Here is a 10,937-nt window from a genome sequence, read left to right on the forward strand (position 1 = left end):
CTCGATCCCAGGACCCCGGGATTACGCCCTGAGCCGAAGGCAGACGCCCAACAACTGAGCCACCCAGGCGCCCCAATAAAACAATTTTTTGAACCATCAACCGGGTATATTACATTGTTCTTTGAACTTTCTGCGTTTTGTACGCTTTCCCCCAAATCGAGAGCTGGCATGGGATGTTCCGAGTGGGGCTCTTCCTGCTCAAGGGTTTGCACGGGTTCATGGGACGGAGGGCCGGGGCTCAGTGTGTCCTTCACTGTCTCGAGGCCAGGGGGCTCCATGCGGGATTCCCAGTCCCCCTGGCCCTCTGAGGGCCCGTCCTGTGCTCCCAACTCTGTCCTCAGGTCTCCCCCTAAAGGGCACTAACTCTCCCAAGCACAAGATTCTTTTTTTTTTTAAAGATTTTATTTATTTATTTGACAGAGACAGAGACAGCCAGCGAGAGAGGGAACACAAGCAGGGGGAGTGGGAGAGGAAGAAGCAGGCTCACAGCGGAGGAGCCTGACGCGGGGCTCGATCCCAGAACGCCGGGATCACGCCCTGAGCTGAAGGCAGACGCCCAACCGCTGTGCCACCCAGGAGCCCCTAGCACAAGATTCTTCTAACCGCTTCCTGCCAGCCTGAAATCACCCTTCCCTTGTCTGCAGCTTTACCTAGAAAGACCCATCGCTCCCTTCTCCCAACTCACTGAGATTCCGAGTATTGGCATTACCTTGAAGACCACGGTTCTGGGACCCTCACCTCCTTAGCCACAAGCCAAGGGCGTCCCTCTGCTCTTGGCTGCATCCAGGGCCCCGAAACCACCAGCTCTCCCCAGCCTATGGCTCGCAGGCTTCTCCCATGTCAACACATTCAATGATCCCTCGGCCCGGGGAGGGCATGACAAGCTGGTTCTGAGGACCAGAGAGTAATCGTCCGGCTCCACGGCACCCGGTCCCGCAGTGTGTAAGCCGCCGCCAACTGTCACCAGTAGGACTGTCTGTGACCCAGTGATTAACAGACACTCTCATCTCAATCTCACAAGTCTCCACGTGTCACAAAAAATTCTCCTTTCAATTTTTTTTCAACCATTTAAAAATAAAAAATCCATCCTTAGCTTGAAGACTAGAAAACAAGCAGAAAGCTCGATTTGGCTCCTGGGCTGCAAAGAGCTGACCCCTGGCTCCGACCATGTTCTGGATACTTGACCCCTCTCTACCCAACCTCCCTCCAGGCCAGCCTCTCTGGGAAGCCTTCCTGGCCTCTCCAGATTGAGAGGGTGTCCACCCCCTGTCTCCCCCACTGGTTGAATTTCAAGGCACCCCAGAGCACCTGACAACCTCAGTACGAAATCCTTTAAAAAAAATCACACGGCCCCTACATATCATGTTGTCTGTCCAACTAATCGTCTAGAAAAGCGATATTGTTATTCTAATGATGATTCTGTTGTCCAGAATATTTTTAGGATTCAGGAATCATTCCAGAATGACAAGGTCCCTTAATGAGCCATACAAGAAAACGAGTCTCTTCTTCCTAGACCAGCGCTGCCCAGTAGAAATGTAATTCGACCACAGACGCAATCCCAAACCTCCCACTAGCCACATTTTTCTAAAAGTAAACCGAAATGAGGAAGATTCATTTTGGTAACATACTTTGATTTCGCTCGTTCTTTCCCAGACAGCATCATTTCGGCATGTCATCAATATGAGAACAATTACTGACGCTGCTTTCCGCACCTCGCGCCTCCCCCCGCCCCCCGCCTCTAGAGTCGGTGTCTGTTTTGCATTGAGTGCCCCTCAGCTGGGACCAGCCACATGGCAGGGGCTCGTGGCCTCCATGTGGGCGAGGCTGGAGCCTCACCTCCTGCGGGGCCTCTCATGCTGTTCCTTAGTTAATCCTTCTAACCGCCAGGCTGGGCTGCAAACAACTCCCAGCTGATTCTAAAAACCAAACCGTCTTTCCGTGAAGACGTTTGCCACCGTGGAGGATAATCAAAAGAATGTGCTGGAAGATTTGAAGGGGACCCCAGAACACAAGCGCTCGCAATCCAGCATTTTTGCACATGCCCGACGCGGATCGGATGCTCTGTGTCACAGGGGCTCTGGCGGATGCGTCCTTTTAAAAGCGAGGTTTTGCAAATGAGAAGACGGGTTCCCAGCATTCAGGTCATTCAGTGAACCTAAAAACTTGGCTCCTTAGACCTTTGCCCTCTGTGCTCAGAGTTTGGCTCCCACCCCACCCCCGCCACCTGGGTGGGCGGGGGACAGTCCCCCCAGCCCTGGCCCAGAGTGTCCTGCAGAAGGCCATGCTCTGGGGGTATCCATCAAACACCCCCCCCCAAATATTCACTCTTCAGACACTTCCCACTTACTCTCTAAGTGTGAGCCGACTTCGTTGAAATGAAACCTGGTTCCCGACCTCTGCTCTCTGTCACGCTGCACCGCAGACAGTCCTTGACCTATTTTTGAATGCTTTTGTGTGTGCGTGTGTGTGTGTGTGTGTGTGTGTGTGTAAATGAGGCAACAAGCTCAGAGAAGTACAAAGAAGAACACAAGCTCCCTAAATCGCAGGATCCGAAACCATTTGTGTTTTCTCCTATCTCCTGTGCCTATCTTAAAAAAAGCCGAGACTCCCCGCTGGGATGACCGTGGGTCTTGCTTTCAGTCGTATCATAACTGTATTTTTCCACGTGTTAATGAGTCAAAGTGTATGTCTTCCCCACACCCCCCAAATCCCATGTTGAAGCTCAAACCCCCAGCACCTCAGAATGTGGCTGTATTCAGAGACGGGTCGCTAAAGAGGTGATTAAATTGGAATTAGGCCATTAGGGCGGCCCAAATCCAATGTGGCTGGTGTCCTTTAAAAAGAGGAAATTTGGGGGTGTCTGCATGGCTCAGTCGGTGGAGCGTCTGCCTTCGGCTCAGGTCATGATCCCAGGGTTCTGGGATCGAGCCCCACATCGGGCTCCCTGCTCAGCAGAGAGTCTGTTTCTCCTTCTGCCTCCGCTACTCTGCCTACTTTCTCTCTCTGTGTCAAATAAATAAATAAAATCTTAAAAAAAAAAAAGAGGAAATTTGGAGATAGACCGGGTGTCCAGAATGGGGCACAGGTCCAGGGAGAGGCAACATCGTGGCACGGAGCAGTGCCGAGGTGAAACAGGGAGAGGGGGAGGGAGGGAGGCTGTCACCTGCAGGGCTGGCAGCAGCTGGCAGGAGGGGAAGGGGCCGCAGGGAAGGGGCCGGGCAGGCAGCACAGGGGAAGCTGGGTGGGAGGAGCAGAGCAGGGTAAAGAGGCTGCAGAAGTCCCCAGGCTGTACGAGAACCTGCAGCACAAGGATGTGGACGCCCCCAATGCCACGGAACCGCGCACTTCAAAATGGCCCGAGTGGGAACCACGCTGTGTATCCTTTACAGTGATGAAAAATAGTAACAGCGGCGGACCTGGCGAGGGGTGTGCACACATTCTGCACTTGCTGCTCTTTTTAATGTAAACCTAAAACCCTCTAAAAAATAGAAATTAATTTAGAAAAAGGGGGGGCGCCTGGGTGGCACAGCGGTTAAGCGTCTGCTTTCGACTCAGGGTGTGATCCCGGCGTTATGGGATCGAGCCCCACATCAGGCTCCTCTGCTATGAGCCTGCTTCTTCCTCTCCCACTCCCCCTGCTTGTGTTCCCTCTCTCTCTGGCTGTCTCTATCTCTGTCGAATAAATAAATAAAATCTTAAAAAATAAATAAATAAATAAAAAAGAGGGTGGAGACCAGAGTGCATGCACCCAAAGAATCCAGGCCGAGTGGACTCAGGCAGATGGAGGCAGGGGACAGGCAGGGAGCCAGAGGGAGGATGAGGGACAGCAGGGTGACAAAGGGAGCTCTGGTGTCCAGGCCGAGGGCCACTGCCAATAGCGATGCCAGGGCCTGGCGAGGACTGCACACCCTGACGGGAATCTTCCTAGTGTCCTTGAGTCTGCAAGATGCACGACCTCGAATGCTTCTCGCTCACAACCTGCAAAGCAGTTTAGGCCCATGACCTTAGGGACCTGGTGTCACATGGGGGCAAGAGGAGCAATGAGAACCACCCCTCCTGGTAGGCCAGAAAGCTGTGTTCCAGAAAGCCTTCCTGGGTACAGAACTCTGAGCAAGGACAACATCAGGTCCCGTTCGGTGGGTCTGGGGTCTTTCTCAGGGTGGACGACTTATTCTCATACCTCGGACAGAGTTGGGGGGAGGGGCACAACCAGCACAACCTTTAAATGCTGTCAGCAGAGACCCTAAGACGCACAGAATCAGCTAGCGCTTGAAAGGGAGTCGAGAGGAGCCTGCAGCCAGGAACAGCTCCGACTTCCCCTAGCAAGTTCTCGAAGTTAATTGGAATCAAAATAGCAGCCGAGATACTCAGAGCACATTGTACCAATATTCCAGAGCCTCTCCCCAGATCCCGAGAGAGGAAGGTGGGTAGAGAGGCAGGTCAAGGTAGATCCTTGATGACAATAAAAACGTCATTTTCCTCCAATGCGTTCCTTTAATATTTCTCCTTTAAAACGATTATGCCCACGTCAGTCTTGTGGATTTTAGATGATAAGCTGTGTCCAGGACACCTGTGAAAAGTGCCCCTCGTGACTGACGTGCTACCAGAGTGCCACCTTCGATAAAGTTCCACATGCTTTGCTTTTGCTGACGGAAAGGACAGCAGTGCCAGCCTGGCAGTCGGCACAAGGAGCCAGAGATGGAGTCAAGCCAAGATCTAGAATGAGCATCCGTTTGGGTGCAAAAATAAAAAAAAAAAGTAAAGATTTTAAAAGGTATAAAGTGAAAACACCAGTACTGGCGTGTAGCCATCTACAAGCTCCGGGCTGCTTGGAGTCGTTGCGACCGCTAGGTTGGGCCAGGTTTTTGCAAATAGGCTATTGCGTCATTCGAAAGGACAGAACAGCTTGGCCTCCCCTCCAAACACACACATGCTCAGAACCGGAGCTCCCTCTGCAGAAGGGCCTCCCTGCTCCCCGCGGCTCCTCCAGCACCTTTGAGAACTGCGGGTTCTCGGCCACCTGCGGCCTGCAGGGGAGGGAAACAGGATGCAGGAGAGGGGTTTGGGGGTGGCTGGAGGGTGGGGAGCCGGGAAGGGGGCAGGTGTTTATTTCACAGCCCTGTTTGGAACTGACTGCTGCTGGGTCGTGGCCGGGGGGGCGGCGGCCCACCTCCACCGACTGCACTCGCTCCTAGACACCCCGGGGCTCTCCTCTAATATTTACAGGGGTGAAGCGGACACATCCATTACCCAAAATTCGTTCCCCAGGCGCCGGTGACTTATACCTGAGGAAAAGTGGTCCTGGGCAGAGACAGAGCCTAAGTCACTGAAAAGCCAGAAATGAGCAAAACACGGATTAAGAAATGACTCCCTTTAGAAAAGACACAAGCCGCCCCTGTCCTTCAGAAAGCACTTCCCTCCCACGTGTGTTGGTTTCCCGTGGCTTCTGTAACAAACCACCACACATTCCGCAGCTGAAACAACACAAATAAATCAGCTCACAGCTCTGGATGCCAGGGCTCCAACACGGGGCTCACCGGGCCCAAACCAAGGTGTCGGCCGAGCTGCGTTCCTTCTGCCGCCTCCGGGGAGAATCTGTTTTCCTGCCTTTTCCAGCCTCTAGAATCCACCTGCAGCCCTTGGCTCGTGGCCCTTCCTCCACCCTCAAAGCCGCTGCTAGCCATTCAGGTCCTCCCCCCATCACGTGGCCCTGACGCTGACTCTCTGCCCCCTTCTTCTGCTTTTAAGGACCCTGGGATGACACTGCTCCCACTGGATAATCCAGGACAATCTGTCTGTCTCCAGGGCGGCCGATGAGCAGCCTTAATGCCACATAACCTAACCGAGTCCCAGGATCCCAGGATTCAGACATGGACATCTTTGGGGACCATTCTGCTGCTGACCACACCATGGCAGAGACCCTGGAAAGGACAGATTTCTAACTCAGCCACTGACTGTCAAATTCCCAGGCAGAGTGACCACCCTTTAGGCAATATGATTGGGACCCGGGCCTAGAGCCAGGAGAGAGGAGGACACGCGCCCGTGTGTGTCCCCGTGGGAGAAGCAAGACGGGTCAGAGGAAAGTGCACACTCATGCCAGGGCCGGCCCTTAGCGGCTTCCTCTGCCCAGAGCCTTGGTTTCCTGTCCTGGTATAAAGGGCCCCATCAATTGCCAAAAGAAAAACAAATAGGAGCAAAGGTACAAAGTTCTCTTCCGGAATCTTCCTAGGAAGAGCAAAGAAATGGGGCAGCCTGGAGCCACTCTAAGAGGCAGGAGCTTGACTTTTCCTGTTCGCTGCTCTGTGCCGTGCACCTGCCTTGGGCCCACCTGCCTCGGGGGCTGGGACGCAGCTGTCGGCAGGGCAAATGCGGTCCTGGCGTGTCCCAGGACTGCTGGATCCTGTGGACTGGAGGCTGGAGCCCACAGCCACCCTGACAGCCGCTCACTGCAGCAGGGGGAGGCAGGTAGGGAGTGGAGGGTCACTGGACACGTTAGGGAACGTGTGGTGGGACGAAGCCCACAGGTGATTGTCCCCCTGGCCTCATCACTGGCAGACTGCTCAGGAGCAGAAAGCCTGGGGCTCCGGCCACCTGCCATGTGGCTGGCAGAAACTGGTTCCCCTGCTTTGCTCTCCAAGCCGGATCAACACAGAGCACGGAACAGGAGACGCTATTTAAACAGGAGCCAGACACACAAAAACAAGGATCATTTTCCTCCCACACATCTGCTGCTCAGAGGAGACCCTGGCTCTCTCTACCTTCTCAGAACCACGCATGCACCGCGGTCCTTCCGGGAAGGCCCAGCCTTGCAGTTCGAAGGGCGATCGAAGCCCTGCAGGTAGACTGGCTCAGGAACCCGATCCTTGGGGTACACGATTTGGGGAAGTTTGGTCCTTCAAGGCTCATTGTGCAGACAAGACACCTATGCACTGACACGACCCGTCCTCTGTGCGTGGCTTCCCTTGGCGTTATGGGATTATTGTAGACGGGAAAGGTCTTCCCGCACATACATCACATTCAGTATGCCCATGGAGAAGACTGTCACCCAAAAATAGGGTCGCTGTAGGCAGGGCCTCTGCATAAAAGGGAGGACAAGACGATCAACTTGTATTTAAAATGCAAGAACAAAGTGTAGGGCACAAGCTGGGTGTAGAGGCTTGGACCAACGGCCACCGGGAAAGGACGTTTGAGAGGCCATAAGGACAAAACAGTCACAGAAACATGCGGGCGAGTTGGTGGCCAGCTTCGCTGTGACTTCCCTCTTTCGGCTGTCCAGCTGTCACTTTGATTATCACCTAGTCCCTGGAAAACCCCAAGGCCTCTGCCCCTCGAGCGGGACACCATCTGCTGTCCGTGCCCCCCGACAGCAAACACAAAACACTATTCTCTCCCCAAAGAGCCGAGGAAGTAGGACCTGGGAGATGAGGCGGATCTTAGAGCTGAGCCAGGATTGAGGAACAAGGAAGGACTGGACCCAAAAAGCAAGGAAACGTGCAAATCCATCCTGGAAGCCACCAACCGACCCAACAGTGGGTTCGCTGCCCCTGACTTATGTATCGTCCCTGTAAACTTTAATACGGAGAGCTGAGGTTCTCTGTCTGTGGAAAAGGAGAAGCTAACGCACCACAAAACAAAAATCACCTGGGGGTTCGGGAGTGGGGGGGATACTGACAGTATCCCTGAAAAGCAACACAGTTGATCTTGCTCAGGGGAAAGGCTTTTAGTTACTGAAATTGAAAAGTGAAAGAATGTAAAACGACATCTGTTAAGTATGCCCTTTGCCCCAATTCCAGACAGACAGAGAACATAATAACCAATTAATCAGACCATTGAATTGAGGGCCACTCATCGTGGCAAACCAGCACATCACACAAAGCGTGCAGGCTGGTGCAGACACGGGCTCGGGCTGCACGCCTGTTACGGGGTTTCTACAGTGGCCAATCCCGAAAGAGCAGGGAAAAGACACAGTCACACCTGTGTACCTGCAGACAGGGGTCCTTATGGGTGGCTCGTCACACACATCAACTTTAAGCACCTGGACAGATGGGCCACCCGAGGCTTGGCTCGGCGAGAGAAGGCCTTGCCGTCCCGGCAGGATGACACTTTGGGAGCGTCACGCCTACTCTTCAAGTGGCCAGACCTTGCCCCTCCCTGAGGATGGCTACGTTAGTTCAGAAGACACAGTAAAAGACACGCTTTGGATCGAGTATCACTAGACAGCTCATCACAATAGATTGAGTAGAGACTCAAGACCCAGTGCCGAAGGACGCACAGGTGGTCAACAGCAGAAACCCCACCACCAGGCGCCTGGGCGGCTCCGTCAGTGAAGCGTCTGCCTTCGGCTCAGGTCACGATCCCGGGGTGCTGGGATCAAGTCCGGCGTCGGGCTCCCTGCTTGGCGGGAAGTCTGCTTCTCTCTTTGCCTCTCTCTCTCTGTCTCTCATGAATAAATACATAAAAACCTTTAAAACACACACAGCACCACCACTGAAGTGAGAGGAAAAAGATCTCCTAGACTATTGCCCTGAATTTGGGGGGTGGGGAGAACTGCAGACTGTGCATGGGGCTCAGTTCCTACGTATTGTACAAATACAACGTACATCAGTAAAACCCACCCGGGCCCCAGCTGCTACACCTGCTTCGCTGTACAGCTGCAAGCCCGTCCTCCCCGCGCTGTCCTCCCCGCGCTGTCCTCCCCACGCTGTCCTCCCCACGCTGTCCTCCCCGCGCTGTCCTCCCCGCGCTGTCCTCCCCACACTGTCCTCCCTGCACTGTCCTCCCCACGCTGTCCTCCCCACACTGTCCTCCCCACACTGTCCTCCCCGCGCTGTCCCACGGCATGAAACTATGTGGCGAATCTTACATGAGAGAAGATTCAGGCCCGTGAAAAAGTCGGGGTCCCTCACGGGGGGAGGAGGGGGCAGTGGACAAATTTCTACTTGAGATTTGTGTTGCCAGACAACCTGGCCACCCCGGCCCTGGGAACAGCCTCGAGGACCCAGCATCCTGAAAATTCACAAAGCGAAGAGTGTCAGTACTACCTGAATAGCGAATTCCACTGCCGCCCCGATCAGCCGCCCGCCGGAGGACCACACTCACGAGGAATTAAGGAACAAAATCAAAATGTTTTTACCAATTTGCTAAATGTGAAAAATCCCAATGACGGTCATAAAAAATTTTTTAAAAACTAAACCGCTTGGTACATGCCAGGTACTAGGCACTTCGGATGATCGTTGCCTTTGAGGGAGGTAGGCTGGTCTTCACTGTACAGACGGAGAAGCTAAGGCACAGAGGAACAAGGTCCGTGCTATGTACCAGGGTTGGGATTTGAACCCGGCAGTTTATTTTGGGGGCCACGTTTTTAACCACTGCACGGAGCCACCCCAAACCAGGGCAGAGAGCCGTGTGCAAGCAGGTAGGCTCCAGAAACCCAGTGGCTACCTTCTCAAATGCCTTTATACGAGGCCCGGGAGGCTCGTTCTGGACGAAAGAGAACGGATATTAGCAGCCGGTGGTGACATGGGATTAGTCCCCACTCCCTTACTTTTTTAAGAGTCATCAGGCATGTTATCTTGTCTGCAAGGAGAGGGGTCAGGAAGAGTGGTGCATGTGAATGGCAGGCACCCCCTTACAAGGTAGGAGGCAGTGGGCACAGCCGTTTCTGGGGCTGGAGCCTGAGAACTCCAGTTCCGTCCTAGGTGCATGAACTTGGGGGAATTTACTTCTCTACGGCTCAGGGTGCCCATCTGTAAAATGGGGAAAACTTCAGTCCTGACTTTATGGGCTTGATTTTAGGGTTAAGTGAATTCATGCATAATAATCAGAAAGTAGGTACAGAGTAACCGTCATCCCTGGAGAATTTTAAAATTCCACTGGTAAGAACTTTCTTCAGCCATCTTCTGAGATTCTGCTCACCATCAACACTCCATAAGCCAACAAGTGCCACAGAAAACGTAACCGCGTTCAGCACACACTTGCCCCCCAGTCCCAACAATGGGCGGCTGTTCCCGAATTCCCCAGTTCCGACGGCAAGGCAACCCTCCTTCAATACCCTTTCTTTGCAAAAGTTCTCACGGTTCTTCAAAGCCTTCAGTAGTCACTAATCAATTAATGTTAATATTTCTACCAGGGAATTTCTAAACCTCACAACACAGATTTTTAAAAGTTCTCTAATCAATCGATGGCAGACTGGGAACAGACTTCTGGGATCTGGCCCTTCTTCACCTACCCCTTGATAAAAGGCTTCCTCACACGGCTGTTTTGGAGAACCGTGTCTCGCTTCCTTCCAGATACAAGAACTGGGGCCTTCCAATGGTAAAGAAAGATCAGTAAGACCAGTGTGGGGGAGGGGGGGGATGGGAGGGATAGGGGGAGACCAGCCTAGCTTCTCCTAGGAACTTGGTGGGGCAGGAAAACAAACTTCAGAGTAGGGGAGCAAGAACATATCATGTCGTTTTCCATCTCCCAATAGAATCTGAACTAGATTGTGGCCAACGTATGACACCAACTTCCGAGTGTGGGAATAACAGGATTTCAAGATTCACCGGCTTCTGCCAGGGTTCCTGAGGTTATATTTAGCAATCTTAAATTGCCTATTTTTTTGTTCTTTCTCCTTTTTTCTACTCTTTTTTCTTCCTCCCTTTCTTTCCTTTTTTAAGCAAAGAACAAGGGGGAAGGGCCTAAAGGAAGTGAGTTTCCTGACATGCGGTTCTTAAAGCCAGACCACCAACCCTGAGGCCCAGCACCGCTGAGAGCGCGCGCGCGGTTGGCCGGGCAGCACACTTCGGGGGGCTGTGTCTGCAAACGGCGGCCCCCTCCAAGTTCTCCCTCGCGTGCTCTGACGATCCAGCCAGACAAAGACCGCAAGTTCTCCGGTCCATGGCTCCACACAGGCGGGGACGGAGTCTCCCCGAATTAGGTCCACTCTCGGCCCGGGG

The 10,937-nt window shown here is 53.3% G+C and overlaps 2 protein-coding genes across 6 annotated transcripts in view; one reads left to right on the plus strand and one right to left on the minus strand.

Annotated features, from left to right (window-relative positions):
• TBC1D16 (TBC1 domain family member 16) overlaps window positions 1-5,525 on the minus strand; it is a 69,634-nt gene extending 64,109 nt beyond the window's left edge. For all 5 annotated transcript variants that reach the window (XM_034640658.1, XM_019802356.2, XM_019802353.2 and 2 more), the window contains exon 1: window positions 5,503-5,525. The gene's annotated coding sequence lies outside the window, so the exon portion shown is untranslated. The remainder of the gene's footprint in view (window positions 1-5,502) is intronic.
• A 4,993-nt stretch (window positions 5,526-10,518) lies between these two features.
• Window positions 10,519-10,937, plus strand: part of CCDC40 (coiled-coil domain containing 40) — a 54,986-nt gene continuing 54,567 nt past the window's right edge. The window contains exon 1 of the mRNA XM_034641410.1: window positions 10,519-10,567. The gene's annotated coding sequence lies outside the window, so the exon portion shown is untranslated. The remainder of the gene's footprint in view (window positions 10,568-10,937) is intronic.

This window comes from Ailuropoda melanoleuca, chromosome 13 (assembly GCF_002007445.2).
Source record: "Ailuropoda melanoleuca isolate Jingjing chromosome 13, ASM200744v2, whole genome shotgun sequence".
Classification (NCBI taxonomy): domain Eukaryota; kingdom Metazoa; phylum Chordata; class Mammalia; order Carnivora; family Ursidae; genus Ailuropoda; species Ailuropoda melanoleuca.